Below are 15,930 nucleotides of genomic sequence, written 5' to 3' on the forward strand. Positions count from 1 at the left end.
TTAATTTCTTTACTTTTTCCTTTGTAAAAAGGAAAAATATACACGTGTGAGTCGTTCGATAAATTTCTTCTGATTATAATAATATTTTGATTAATTATTACATAATTAACGATTTTATAAAAGACCATTTTCCTTATCAGTCTCACCACGACTTATCTTTTATTGCAACATATTATTTATATCACACCTTTCAAAATCTTAAATAGCTAATTGAAAAACGGTAATATTATTCAATTTCACGCTTCATGCGTTTTTATGTAGCTATTGTTAACGTTGTCATTGTTTTGATTAGTTTATTCAGAGCGCGCCGTGCGACCGGGAGCGCAAGCGTGTTGTGGCTCGGATCGTTCGGATACACGCATGAGAAGGTACGGGTTGAGCAGTGACGGGGGGTGGCTGGAGTGATGGTATTTGCTTTCAAGCTCACTTCAGTGCCAGTTTGCCACTGCGCGCCACAGCGCTGGTTATGTGCAACATTCGATTTTGGAACATAGTCGAATGACATCGCTTTTTTTGCCGCGCGGTTTGAAAGTTTTATTCGTGCGGAAATTAAAAGTGCATTAGTGTACATCGTTTTCTATAAAGATTTGGTGTCACTTTTTTCTATTTGAAATATATAAAATTGTTCGTGTATTTTGTGACTTATCGACAACCGACAGGTAAGTGTTTTATTTTTTTTTATTGTTTACTGTTCAGATAAGAAAAATGATTATAATTTATATATAATTTAATATAATAAGAATATGATTTGAAATATAATAAAATCAAATATATATATGTAAGTAACTACAGGAATTATAAATTGTGATTATTTCGAAAGTAAATTAATAATATTCTTACTATATGTCACCCTATAAAATTATTTAAATATGTTTTTATTATAATTTGTGTTGTTCTATGCTTCCGTTGGGTTTTATAATACAATACCTTTACTATTTTTTAATGACGTTGTAGAAAGATTATAAAGATTATGTATAAATATCATCCTCCTGCCCTTATCCCAAATTTACTTGGGGTCAGCGCACTATGTCAGATTATGTATAAAATTATTGCTATAATTAGTGTCAGTGTTAATAAAAGCGAAGCAAATCTATTAAGATATAAACAGCAAATACTAATGTAAGTAATTACATTTAAACTGAAATAACCATTATTTTGTACCTACATAATCTTTATAAGCTTTCTAAAAATAAAATGGTCATTTTCTGTCGTGATAAAACAATCATTTTTAAAGTGGTAAATTAAGATTCTATATTAAATATAAGTAAAAAAAAATAATTAAAATCTCCAACAAAAAACTCCTTAGTTTAAAAACTAAATGTAAAATAGTATCATCGTCATCTATCAATACAATAAAAAAAGTTTCATAAATATTGTTTCACGATCGGAATTGAGATATTAACAAAAAAAGCTGAATTTGAAATCTTCTTTTCCTAAAAGTTAAGAATTCTAATAAATCGGATGTGCGATAAAACTTAAGAACACGAATTTAACAGTATCTTAAAATTGGGATGTGTTAAGGCATGTAACAATGGCGTACATCAAAATGCCACAAATTAAAATGCTTTTAATGTTTAACCATAATATTCTCCGAATAAATAATTGCAGTTCCGGTAATAAAAAAGGAGTTTACTGGTACCGACCGTCCGACTGGTATGTACCTACTCTGTGACGTTTTTTTTTCAATATTTTTATTTAACCATTTAATTTACATTGCTGTGTTACATTAAACATTTTATTAAAATTGATTAATATTTTTAATAAAAAAATTCAATAGTCAAAAACGAGTGAAAAATAAATGTACCTACCTGTTCATTTATTACTTCATTTAAGAATTAATTCATGAAATAAAAGTATGGGAATTTAAAAAAAATATAAAAAACCGGTAACGTTTAACGCTGATATAAAATAATTAAAGTTCTGTAACCGTCTGACATCCGTTTTTTTTTTTATATTTTGTTTAACCTTGTAATCGTGTCGTACTTAATTTTAATTAAATTCGATTAATGTAAAAGCGTGATTACTATTGGATCCTGGTGCCTTGAAGATTTTAAGTTTATGGAATTATACAAAAAAGTTCGCCCCTCTGTGGGGTTTAAAAGCCTTTTTAAACCCTACTGTCTGGGACCATTATATGATGGGATTATAAAAATAACGTATAATTATGCAGCTTAAGTATCTATGGCTTAGATTCTTTGGCGTATAATTCTGTTGTGTATCGAAATATATCATTTAATTTTTTAAAGTAACGTAATCTTGTATCATATACAACTTAGTTAAGTTTATATTGGAAATTTATTATAAAAAAAATCCAATGATTGCAAGAATTAAAAAGTATTTTTTGACAATTATTGCAGATTAGTTTCCTTTAATGGTTTCAACCGCATGTGGCGTTAAGAGTCCTACGTCAATTTCTGTATCCCTGACAACGTGTATGTAAAACTTCGTAATGATCGGTTGAGTAGTTAGGACTTGAAATCGTAACAAACAAATAAATAAAAACAATTGGTAAAGGTGATTTATTTAATTTAAAGTGAACTTAAACAAATTTTGATGTTAGCAATAGTTTAATAGTTTGGATGTTTGTTTTTAGTCTATGTTTGCAGTCTTTCCTTACGAATATATGCAAATATATTATATAGATGGAATATTTGCTTGGTTGAAATCGATAAATCTATAACTAATGAACCAATTTTATTAATTTTTTAATCACTAGGAAGTTAATTCATGAGATGTAATATATTTAACAATTTCAGTAATTAACATCATTAGTCGAAGTAGTAGTGTAGAGGATGGTTAATATTTCTTACAGTGCTATTGTCCAGGGGCGGTGGTGACCACTTTTCACAAGGTGATCCATTCGCCAGTGCGTCTACCTAATTTAAATAAAATAAAAAATCGTTATCTAATCATGAATCTCTTAAGCATCTTATCGTAATTAAATTTGCCATAGCGCCTATTCACTGGAATAATAATTTTGACACGGATGGAGACGCAGGAAACGGTTAAAGATAAATCGTTTGATAGTGTTTTACGCATTATTACGCAAATTGCTGATTTTAATTATGGAAAAAACACTTAATGATAACAAATTAATTTACTAATAAAATTTATAGGTTATTGTACATATCCTTGTTATGGTTTCAATATCGATATATCAATATTTTGTAAATATTCAAACTATTACGCTTATGCTTATGATATAGGTTAGCGGACGAGCATATTGACCACCTGATGGTAAGTGGTCACTACCCACAGATAATGGCGCTGTAAGAAATATTAACCATTCCTTACATAGCTAATGTGCCACCAACCTTGGGAACTAAGACGTTATGTCCCTTGTGCCTCTAGTTACACTGGGTCACTCACCTTTCAAACCGGAAAACAACAGTACTGTTGTTTGGCGGTAGAATATCTAATGAGTGGGTTTTATTTACCCAGACGGGCTTGCACAATGCCCTACCACTAAGTAAAATATAGCTACGGCTCATAAATGTCCACAGCTGATCTACCACAAATATCCTTCTACCCTTAAATCCACTACGGCTGTCCACTTCACGCAAGCAAATTAAAACTAATCGTTTTTATTTATTTTGGATCTTTGGCAAAGTGTTGAAAGATGAAAACAAACAAAAACTGATTAATGACGTTCATTTAGATATAAGATAGTTCTCATAATAAAATGGATAGGTCGTCGTTGTAATCCTCATTAATATATATAAATACGAAAGTAACTATGTCTGTTACCTCTTCACGCTTAAAACTCTGAACTAATTGAGATGAAATTTGGTACGTAAATACAGTAGTGTGTGTGTGTTTGTGTGCTATAAAGTTTTATAAATTGTGCCCGGGCAAATCCGCGGGTTCGGCTAGTATGTCTTTTTTTGTTTAAGTATATGATCCTTTAGAGTATTTGTCGCGTTGTTATCATTTAATTGTTGTTTATTAGACTTAATTAATGGTATCTTAATAACGCAAATCAAACCTTCATATTTATCAAAAATTATCTCTATTAATATAATATATATCATTTTATCCTTGTGACAAAGTTCTGCACAGTTTATTTAACATGGCCATGTAAATATGACAAACTTACCGATTTCGGTGACGGAGCGCGACGGCTACTCTCACTGGATACGAATCTATTGGGCAGATGTTATAGTCGACAAATATGTGCGTAAAAAGTATCTCTCTATGTATTAGTCACCGGCAATAGTCAATGTGATAAAATCATCCGGTGGGTAATTGATGTTAGTTTAATGCTATATAATTCATAACACTTCATCTTTAAATAAATAACAAAATTCGGAATTAAATTTATTTCTTCAAATTTAAATGATAAAAGCGAAAAGAATAACCTTCCTAAGCAAGCAATAATCAAATCGCTTCATAATTGAATTTGTAACCTCCTATTTCGGTATGTAATAAAGAAAATCTATCGAAAAATAATCAGATTAAAAAACATACTTATAAATGTCATTTTGATGATGACGTCAGCCATGACGTTTACAATTTTTCAATCGTAATGAATTACTTGGTGTTAGGGCTTTGTGCAAGCTCGTCTGGGTAGGTACCACCAACTTATCACATATTCTACTGCCAAATAACAGTACACTGTATTGTTGTGTTCCGGTTAGAAGGGTGAGTAAGCCAGTGTAATCACAGGCACAAGGGATATAACATCTTAGTTTCCGAGGTTGGTGGTGCATAGGTGATGTAAGAAATGGTTAATATTGCTTACAGCGCCTTTGTCTATGGGCGGTGGTGACCACTTACCATCAGGTGGCCCATATGCTCGTCCGCCAACCAATGACATAAAAAAAATATATATATATAAAAAAAAATAAGTAGCATGCATAAGTAATTGAATAAAGACTTCATATTCTGTTAAATTCATTTTCATTTTTTATATAAAAATAAATATATAAATTGTGACGTATCTATAGAATTGACAAGTTACTGCCAGGAATATGTTGATAATGTCCCTTATTTATGTATTTGATTCCTTAACAGTCGTACATAATATAATATCCAAAGCATCCAAAATACGCTTAACATTAAATTAAAACGAACTATGTACAAACGATTACAGGAGAACACAGCAAATAAAATTGCCAGCCAGCACAGACCAAACACAAATTAAAAAAATATTCTTAATAAATAACAATATTAATACTTAATATTAACACGCGTCTGCTGCTGGCTGGCATTGCTGGCACTGACCTCAAAAAAATTGTCGACGTGTGTACTGAATTAGGTACATCTTAGACAAATCCGTTTTGGAATTTTGTTTTATGTTCCGTATGTCCTAAAAATATTTTTTTCTATTTTAAAACCATTAGCTGTTTCTAATTTTGAAGTCGGTTTTAATATCTGTGATAAAATTAATATCGGTATACCGATTGTCATGGCGATTGTTTGAACTACTTGAACAGTATAGTATTTGATTTAATGCAGTGCTATGCAGTGTTGAATTTCAATAACGTGTAACATAACAACATTCTCTACAATATAATGTAGGTATATTCCAATTTTCGTTATAATTGATTAAATAATGTCGAAGTATCTTAATCTTAAAAGATGCATACCCAAATTTCGTATTTAAAATACGTCACCGGTTTTAATTAAAATTCTTTATCGCTACATGGATGTCATTTACAAATACAGCTTTGGCCTGTAAGAGCTATTCTGTAAGTAAAAACTCGATATCAGAACATAAACGTTAAACGTCAGTATGTGATATGCGACATTTATTGTAATCGTTATAATATTACAATTAACACGTATCAAAATAGTGTATCGCCTTAAGGCGGCTATCCACATTTCACGAGTGAGATACGAAAAATTCTTACAGAATCGCACTGCCGTCATTATCATTAGACGCACGGCCTTTACTGCGTCGTTATGTAGATTATACTAAAGTAAAGCCGACAGGATTACACGTCGTTGATACTGCTGCCGTTGATTTCCAGGAAGTAACGTAGATTACACGATTACAACGTTGTTATGAATAAACGTTGGAGGACAATAAGATAAAGAGATAAAGACGAACAAAAAATTGGAAATATACTTCAATTATTTAACCAAAACAAATGTTGATGTTGTTTTGTTATTTTTTTTTAAATATAAATTCAACATGTTAGGTAATAGAAATGCTATGTAAATATTATTTCTTGTTACATAACTGCCTAATTACGGCCAAGGAAAGTAAATATTTATTCGTGTATTCGGTCTACAGAATGTCTAAACGTTTTTATCATGATATAATTAAGTACCTAATGATATAGATGGATATAGAGGTAGGGGACGACCAAAGAAACGATGGATGGATTTTGTGAAAGAGAATATGAGAAAAAATGTTACTTGTGAGATGACAGACAGAGACAGCGACAGAGAAGTATGGAAGAAGAAGACATGCTGCGCCGACCCTAAGTAAAATTGGGATAAGGGCTGGAGGAGATAATGAACAGATAGCGCAGGGCTGCCACGTTGGTACGCAGACAGCGCATTAATTATTCTTCTAATTTTATTATTACTGATATCGTAGATAAACTAATAAGTGTTTATTTAAATAGTTACTAACGGCAAAAGTTATACTTACCAAATTCAAAATACCTTCGCTATTCCTAGATTTCGTATATATGGGACGCTACAATAATATCGCTTCTCACAACATTGATATATACAGCAATAATAGCAATAGTTTTAAGAAAATCTAAAATTATTTTAAATAGTTTAAAAATTAAAAATGAAATTTAATAACTTAATAGTCTATTTAGTTATTAAATTTAATCTCTTTGCTTAACTTATTTTAGTTCATTTATTTATTTTTAATAAATAATAATTTATGTTCCTGTTTTTGTTCGTATATTAAAGATGTATTAATGTAGGAGTGTAGTGTTTAGTTTTTTTTTTTGTATGTGATGTAAATGCCTGTTGTGGCGTATCACTGTATAAGAGCTTGTTTTCTACTTTTACTAAATAATTTGTTAATATGCCGATAATGTTTCGAAAATCTATAAATAAATAAATATTTATTATTAAAATTTGACATTCACGCTTGTCACGTCAATAGTCTATAATTAAAGCGGGTTCTACTGCGAAGCGCCGATACTTATAAAATAATATTATGTACCTACTAAGATTTTCTTCGAAACGCGATGAATTTTTTTGGTATACGTTTTATGCATATTGGTCTAGTGGTTATTTCAATGCGACATTACAAAAAACTATCTAATAATTTATAAGTATAGAATATTTTTTTTTTTCAATAAATCAAGATGGTGTTAATAGATAATTTTTATTATATATATACGACCTTATAAAGTAATTGTTCACTAATTAAGTTTTATCTGGCCAAACAATGATTTCTCACATATCCATTCAGACATCATTGCTTTGACATACGAAAGAAAATGACTCCATTGTTTAATTATTCAATCCTTAAATAAAATTTTTAGATACCTACAACCGGTATTGTTTAATTCTTGGAAGGAATGATTACCAGTCAGTTTATGTATTTAATAAATCTTTTGACATATTATTACAATTACATCACAATGATTACGAACATATCGTATACACGATTCTATTTCGATTAAAACTTCGACTTTGCTTGGTGGTAGGGCATTGTGCAAGCCTGTCTTGGTAGGTACCACCTACTCATTAGATATTGTTGTATTCCGGTTTGAAGGGTGAGTAAGTCAGTGTAACTACAGTTACAAGGGACCTAACATCTTATTTCCCAAGGTTGGTGGCGCATTGGCGATGTAAAGAATGGTTAATATTTCTGACAGCGCCATTGTCTAAGGGCGGTGGTGACCACTTACCATCAGGTTGCCCATATGCTCGTCCGCCAACCTATGCCATAAAAAATTTTTACTGAAACCGGATCGTTTTGTTAGTAGAATAGGAGAACAATACAATGTTATGGTTCTTGTGTGGTGGTGTAATGGTATTATTAATCGAAAAGGCCCCCCGTTGTCGTAAGTTGTCGTTGCGTGATGAATGGATTAGATACGATAATTAAAGGCACGAGGCACTGGAGACACAGATCACATGATTGTCGGTGCCACACTCTACACCACACTACGTACACACTAAGAGAAACTATTTATTTCATATATTGCTTAATATACGAAAAAAATGTTTTCTCTTATTGTTAATATCTACGGGTTGAGTGATCTATTAATTATCGATGTAAAGTCGATTTGTCTAATTGACAAATATAAATAAAACATAAACGAAACATTTTTAGCAAAAATACTTCTCTACTTTTTAATACTCTGTGAATTTTGCATTAGTCTGTGAACGTTAACGCTGTGTGAACTGTCTTTCTAAATAAATAACTATCTCAAGGTTGTTTTGGCGCTTTCGATTCTTTGTTATATTTAGTTTTTTTTTTTTTTTTATTATAATTAGAGGTAAAATATACATTGATTTGCCCATATAACAGATGGAATAACCATAGTTCATTTCCCGATAATAATACTACCGTTTTTATGTGGAGTTTCTATTATCATACGTAACCCGGTAACCTAATTTTGAAGTTCAATGTCTCTGCGTTCGTCATTAAATTTCCGCCCCGAATTATATGTTTCAATCTTTTTATTGCATTGTATCAAGTCCTTCATAATTTTTGCTATGATTTACAGAGCAATACAAAGTTTTTTTAGTAAGTTTACTGTATAGATTAGTAACTTTATATGGTCGTAAGTATTTTTTAGTTTCAAGAGAATGCAGTTATTTAAAAGTGAAAGTGTTTGAGCGCGATGAGTGTGAATTATTGACAAATTACTTTATAAGCGTCGGAGTAAAAAGTTTTGACACAAAAAGGTTTCACTTCTTTATTGTATATACGCGATTTTTTTAAATAATTTTGTATGAGCCTCTAGCAAAGTCATATCTATATTATATTGCTATGGATATAGATATTAGATATTTTTTTTATCCACGAAATCCACGCAAACGGAACTATATTTTCCAAATCTGAAATGTAATCTGAAATGTATTCTTTTGGAAGTATTAAATTTTCCATCAGACAAACTGTAACGATAAATACAATTTCGTAAGCGAAACTTTGGAACGCAATTTTTTCAAGTCAATTGATCTTTCCACCTTTACAATTGGCATTATTATGCGCATTTATTGACTTTGTAACGAATAAATGTGTCAGTTTATAATAATGAAAAATAAAACCTTGTTATATTAACAAAGTATGGGAGTGATGGGATGAATGTACTGTATTTTTTACACGCGTCTTCGTTCGCGTTTTTGCAGTGCAACGTCAGATGTTAGGAACGACGTTTATACTTTCTTGGAGTTCAAACTTGCTCCAAAAGAAATTTCATTGGATTCCGTTTAGCGGTTTCGTGAAAGAGCAACAGACAGACAACCAGAAATACTTTCACGTTTATATTATTAGTAGGTATAGCTAATACCTGGAAATGGTAAAATAAAGACGCTTTTATTCCGTAATTAATTGTTGACTTATTATTTTATATTGTGAAATATATTTGTCTTTCGTCTGCAGCAATAAAAATAAATAACGTGCAATAAGTATTTTAAATAAAATATATTTCAGTTATGGTACAACCCTATGTATTAACCTTCCAATTTCTCTTTTAAATATATTTAATTGAGACCGTCTACGTTCAAAACTGGAGATAATAAGCGAAGAGAAAATGAGACTTTTCTCCTTTGTGTGTTCAAAATATGTTTAGAGATGTGAAAATAATATTTCTTTTTAAACCTATAGTAACACTTCCGTCCTTCGGAATAATTATTTCCAATGTTGAATGATTTATTAATAACTTACGTGTAATATATTTAAATAAGGCATACAATATTCATGAGATACGAGGCATTAATCAGATCATTTACAAAGAACATACTGTTTTATTTATCCTCAACTATTATATTGAATCACTCCTTACTGTACTTCGTAATTGTGATTACGTCATACCGATAATGAATCCGGACTCAAATAGATACAGTGATTCAAATTTCACCTTCAATAGTTCATCAACTCTTTAAAATGTATTTCTTGGTACTTACTAATTAAAATCATTCAAGTAGTATTTATTTTATGTCTCCAATGTAACGTGACTGTTGAGTTATAATTGAATTACTAAAAAAAAAAAAAATTCAATTAGCTTAAAATGACGAAATTAATTAAATTTTTTTTTTTTTATAAAAACTTCCAACTTCAACTCACTTCATATATGCAGGTTTCCTAAAGAAGGTTTCCTTTCCCGCTGAGAACGAGATGAATTATAAATAAAAATAAAGCTGGGGTGTTTGCACCTTAAACCTCGGTAAAAATTCCTCTTGCTAGCTAGTTTTTTTTTTTATTGGATTTTTGGATTAATGCAAAAGCGGTATACCAACTGATAGGGAATTTTTCTAGGCTTTGTATCTAGTTTGTTTATTCATTGCATATTTTTGAGGTGTAGCTGCATGCAACCATTGTGGTCATATGGGCTTTTGATTTAAGGGATCCACAGCGTGTCTCATTTTCTTTTTAGTTTGAAATTTTATTAGATTTGTTTTGTATTTGATTTTTAAAAAAGTCCGTAGACACAAAATATCCTCATTTTTCCGGCAACGTAATCTACTTATACTTATGTTATCAAAGCGGAATTAACTCTCTCCTCCCGTTTGCCTGTCTGTTGCTTTTTTTAGGAATAAACCACTCAAGCGAATTTGATGTTTGAAGCATGTTTGGACACCAAGGAACGACATGGGCCATTTTTTTATACCTAACACCTAACGACCTGTCACTAGAACGCGAGTAAAGCCGCGAGCGACCACTTCAATATTTTCAAATATATTGTAACATCTACATAACCTGCCTCTGCCTTATGTATGTTTTACGAAACGAATGAATCTCTCTCAACATTAGCAGCCTTTAAATTTTCCACTGCTTGGCTAAGCTCCTCTTCCTTTGAAGAGAAGGTTTGGAGCATATTTCATCATCTCTCAGAATCTCTCTAAGCCCAGTTTTACTACCATAAGACCTTGATTGAATTGTGTATAAATTTTAACTTGAGATTAATATCATTGGGGTTCGAAAAGGCTAATAGAATCGTTGATATCAAAAAGGTCATGAAAGTTCGCGACAGCGTATGTTTTTAAAAAGGTAAGTATAAAGTCATGATTATTTTTTATCTCTATAAAATAATGATTACTTACATATAAACGATAACAGTATATGCCAGATGGTATTCATACTTATCAAATCAAAAATATATTAATTTTATGCGTTTCTGTAAATAAAATTGATATTTTACATTCGCAGTTTATGCTTTGGTAATACCTAGATATATCAAAAAATATATATATTTGTAAAAGTAAATTGTATCTGAAATCATGTACATGCTACATACATATATAAACCCTGAAAAAATTGAAACTCCTTGTTTGTTTGGCTTTCTTGTAATCTTGTAAAATAATATGTCGCTTGTGGTTAAAGGTAGTTAAACATTTGTAAATCTCTTCTCTCCGTACTGATTACAAATATTTATTTATTTATATTAATTAATGGAAAAAAAACCTAAAGTCCGTCGGCTGAAATAATGCGTTTCTGGCATTATTTCAGCCGAACGAATGGATGACGTGCTCTGAAGTGGCGAATAATTTACGATAAAAATATTACTATCGTTTATTTGCCCTACTTACTAATAATATCATTGAATATGTATTATTATGTTAACTTATAACATTTATTATGTTATAATATTTGCTAATGTTTGTTTAATTAAAGTTTTATTATAACACTATGTTTAAAAAAAAAACATTGCACAACGACATTATCCATGCTTTCCTTAAAGAAATGTTGTCCTGTTTCGTGACATAATCTGTTTTCCTGCTCTTTAAGCATGTCTGCTTCAGTGACCTCTTATCTTCATCATCTTATTTCTTATAAGACTTAACCATCCTCTGGTTATGCGAAGACCGGAAGGTGTTATCTCTGGTGCCTAGTAGGATTGAACATTATATGACAACCTCTTTCCTTTTGTATAAAAAGTAAAAAGATTTTTGCGTCACAAGCACTGAACCTAATAACGACCGTCTTTAAAACATCGTGACCAAAGAAGTTTTACTTTAAACATGAACGGTTTTACCAATGAATATTGTTTAAGTATGATTAGCAATGATGACAGAAAGGCAGCATAGTTACTAGTTAATAGACGCTCATTATGCAAGATTTCTTGGAAATTCCAAGGTGGAGAAATAGCATGGAGGAGGGTGAATTTTTGTTGTAAAATGTCGAATACTTACATACGAGTAGCGTCTCTATACACGATCTAGACTAAAAAATACAGTGACCAAAAATTGATTCTTTAAATAATAATATTAAGTATTTAATCTTTTAAGCTTCGAAAGTTTTTCACGTTGTTTGTACCTATCAGTCTATACGCGATATAATAACCGGGTTATTTAAAGTGATTAAGTTAATAAACATTCAAAAGGTCAATTCTCAGGTTAAGCATGATATCCTAATGACCTATATATATATAAAAAAAACTAACAAAAATATACATAGTCATAACATGTTATAAAAAAATTATGTTATGAATATAAAATGTAAAAATGTATTTAATTAATTATTATTAAATTTGTTACCGTTTAATAAAAATATAATCTAATTTGTTTTTTTTTTTACTCATATACTAATTGTTTCACGCACACTAAGATATGTTTTGAGCTTGAGCGTCACACATCTAAAGTACGCTGTTAATTTAACGCGAAACATCCTGCTCGCTGGAGTGTATACATCTGTTTAACGAGCTTCAAGTATAATTAAAATAACTTATAATACAAATTAATGTTATCATCACTAAATTAATCGTGAAATTAAATAATGTTTCAATTTCAATCAAAGTCACATTCGTTTCGAAGTCAGAGACGCTGTAGGAAGTTATACCTATTATCTTCCAAAAGGGTACAATTATACATATTATCATATTACATAATCCAGTAATAAATAAAACGATATATTTAGGCTATATCGACTTCCAAGTTGCAGCTTTCCGGCGAGTTCATTGCCTCTCTCGCGGTCAAGGCGAGGCGCCATAGACAGTTCAGCGTAATTGTCTATGGCGAAATAATACCGGTCTTCGTAATTTAATAATCGATTTTGAATCAAACAATAATTTATTTCATTTTAAATTCGCTTATAACTCTAACGTTCTCGTTAAAACGTTAGCGGAATAATATTATTTAATTGTTATAAAACGGGCGTCATTTAATTGTGTTCAGTTTTTTATATTACAAACATTTTATAGCTGATTATTATTATATATCGAGAATGTAATCCACTACTGAATTTTCGTACCAATTCTCACTCATTCACTCATTTCGTATTCATAATTCAGTACAATATTCAATCAGTTATTTTTTTCTTGGACATTTATTATCTTTGATTCTTATAAGAAAATGAGCAGATGCTCCGTCCGATGGATAATGCTCACATCGTCTATACACGACTACAAAATAAGGGATGCGTGCGTTGTTCACCTTCCAGGAACCCTTTACATTGAATAAGAGGGTTGATTATACAACCAACCCTTTTATTATTATCTGTTAACGAATGAGATTACATATATTATGAATAATAATTATATTATGCTTTAAGGTGCTATACACATCTTACTAATATAAATGCGTAAGATTGTTTGAGTGTTTATTACTCAATAACTCAAAACTGCCGAACAGATCTGAATGTAATTTTGGTACGGAGATAGATTATTCTTTGAAAGGCACGTATGATATTTTTTAATCTTACTCCCTGCAACGAACACGCGGGTGAAGTCGTTGGTAGATACAAGTATGTGTAATATAATTTATAGTCAGGCATGTATTTTAGTTAAAGTAAATCGTAAAATTAAAAAAACATAATTAAAATATTAAAATACATACTGAAACAAAATAAAATTAATCTCACGATTAACTTATACAAAAAAAAAACTATACCATTAAATTACGCTTCAAAATAAATTTTAATTGCACCTATGGTAATTTATTTTATTAATATAAATACCGCCTTACAAAGCTCAACGCCTTACATTTTATAAACACCTTATACCAAATAATGTAATGTTGTCTAAACACAAGCCTTAAGCTTACTTGGACGACTATTCTTTATAAAAAATGCACATTGATTTGTTTCTTGGACAAAAATATATTAAATAAATATTATAAATTAACGATACAAATTATATACGACTTGATAAAAATGACACCAGTTTATTAATCGAATTTGTCTGTATTTATATAATCCGTAAATGTAGATGTCATACGAGTCAATAGTTCGTTTGTTTTTTTTTTATTACATGTATAAATCACAATTGAAGATTTTTAATAAAATTGACCAAAAATCACAAATAAAAAGAAAAATGTGTAGACTTTTTCACAATTCATATTTCAATTACAAATGAATTTCAGTGTATTTATATATTTTAGTAATATTAAAAAAAAACATGTCGGCCTTTTTCTTTCAATTAGTAGAGAAACACCTCTATATTTTGTTGCGTACATTAATATATTTTTTTTTATGTCCAGTATCTTCTGTACTGTTAAATTATAAATAATACAGCATAAATGATAAATAAAAGTTAAATTGTAAAAGAAAAGATTATATTCAGTATATTCGAGTGTTAGCCGGTCGTGGATATAGTCGAATAATGTATCGGTTATTGATGTATGCGAAATAATAAGTTACATAATGATTTTGACATGGTTTCCACAGATAAAAAATATGTCGTAAGACATGTCTCTTTAGCTGGTATAAATTTTTATTTTTAGTGTTCCGTAATTCTTACAAATTGTTAATTTTCTGTATTAAGCGGCAATGTGTAACAGATTTACTAATCTTATAATAGTTAAATAGAATTATTCCTGTTCATTTAAATAAAAAAAAAAAATTAGTAGGTATATATGATAAATAATGCTTTAAAAAATTTTGCTTTTTTTTTTAATCATAACTTGTCAAAGATGGTTAAGCAAACAGCCAATATTTCAATTAACTGTGTGTGAAAATGTATATATGTCACCATATATTTTAGAACGACTTTATTGCTTCAGTTACATAACATGAACCGATTGTCTAAAATTCAAATGAAAATCATCTCATCAAAAGTAAGTTAGATACGAACACAGATATATTTTTTTATTATTTTTAATACGTTAGAAAAAAATGTGTTGCCTAATTACAAACGTAATTAAAAAAACTATTCCAGGCTTTTGAATTTTATTCTTGTAAAAAATATAAGCATTATCTTGAGTAATGGGAAATATATCTTGAATGATGTAAATTTTTTTTTGTTATAAGCAATCTTCTACTGGACGAACAAAGTGAATCAGACATTTGATTCAGTAGTTTTTTTTTAAGTATGTTATGACATGTATGGTATTTCCATTTAAATTAAATGTTGATTATAATTTATGGAAAAATACGAGATAATTCTAAAGCTTTGTCGAAATGATGATTGATGAATTATATAATACACTTTTTGTATTAATCTTATATGACGACTTATTAATTGTCAGATTGATGTTCGTATTGTATGTATCATATTTTGTTGGAACCTTTTTTAAGATTATTCAAGATGACAGAGAAGCAAATCTCTCTACCGATCGTAATAGTTCATCATAATCATAAACATAACAATATGAAATACCTTTTATATACAACACAAATAAAGCACATTAAATTTCAGTGGTGCTAGACCTGGTTTGAACCCACAATCATCGGTTTAGACGTACGCGTTCTAACCACTGGGCCATCTCGTTGAGCCATAGCCTTATATACCAATGTGTGCTAACTCTTAGCGCACTCTGTATTATAAGACGACAAATTCGATACGAGGGGAACGAGTTCACATGTAGGACAGCTTTACGTGATTTTTGGGATACCGTAGGGTAAAC

General features: G+C 30.1%; 1 protein-coding gene across 1 annotated transcript in view; it reads left to right on the forward strand.

Annotated features, from left to right (window-relative positions):
- The first annotated feature begins 313 nt into the window (after window positions 1-313).
- Window positions 314-15,930, forward strand: part of LOC125069309 (ATP-binding cassette sub-family G member 1) — a 58,543-nt gene continuing 42,926 nt past the window's right edge. Inside the window, exon 1 of the mRNA XM_047678755.1 lies at window positions 314-659. The gene's annotated coding sequence lies outside the window, so the exon portion shown is untranslated. The remainder of the gene's footprint in view (window positions 660-15,930) is intronic.

Source organism: Vanessa atalanta, chromosome 15 (genome assembly GCF_905147765.1).
Source record: "Vanessa atalanta chromosome 15, ilVanAtal1.2, whole genome shotgun sequence".
Classification (NCBI taxonomy): domain Eukaryota; kingdom Metazoa; phylum Arthropoda; class Insecta; order Lepidoptera; family Nymphalidae; genus Vanessa; species Vanessa atalanta.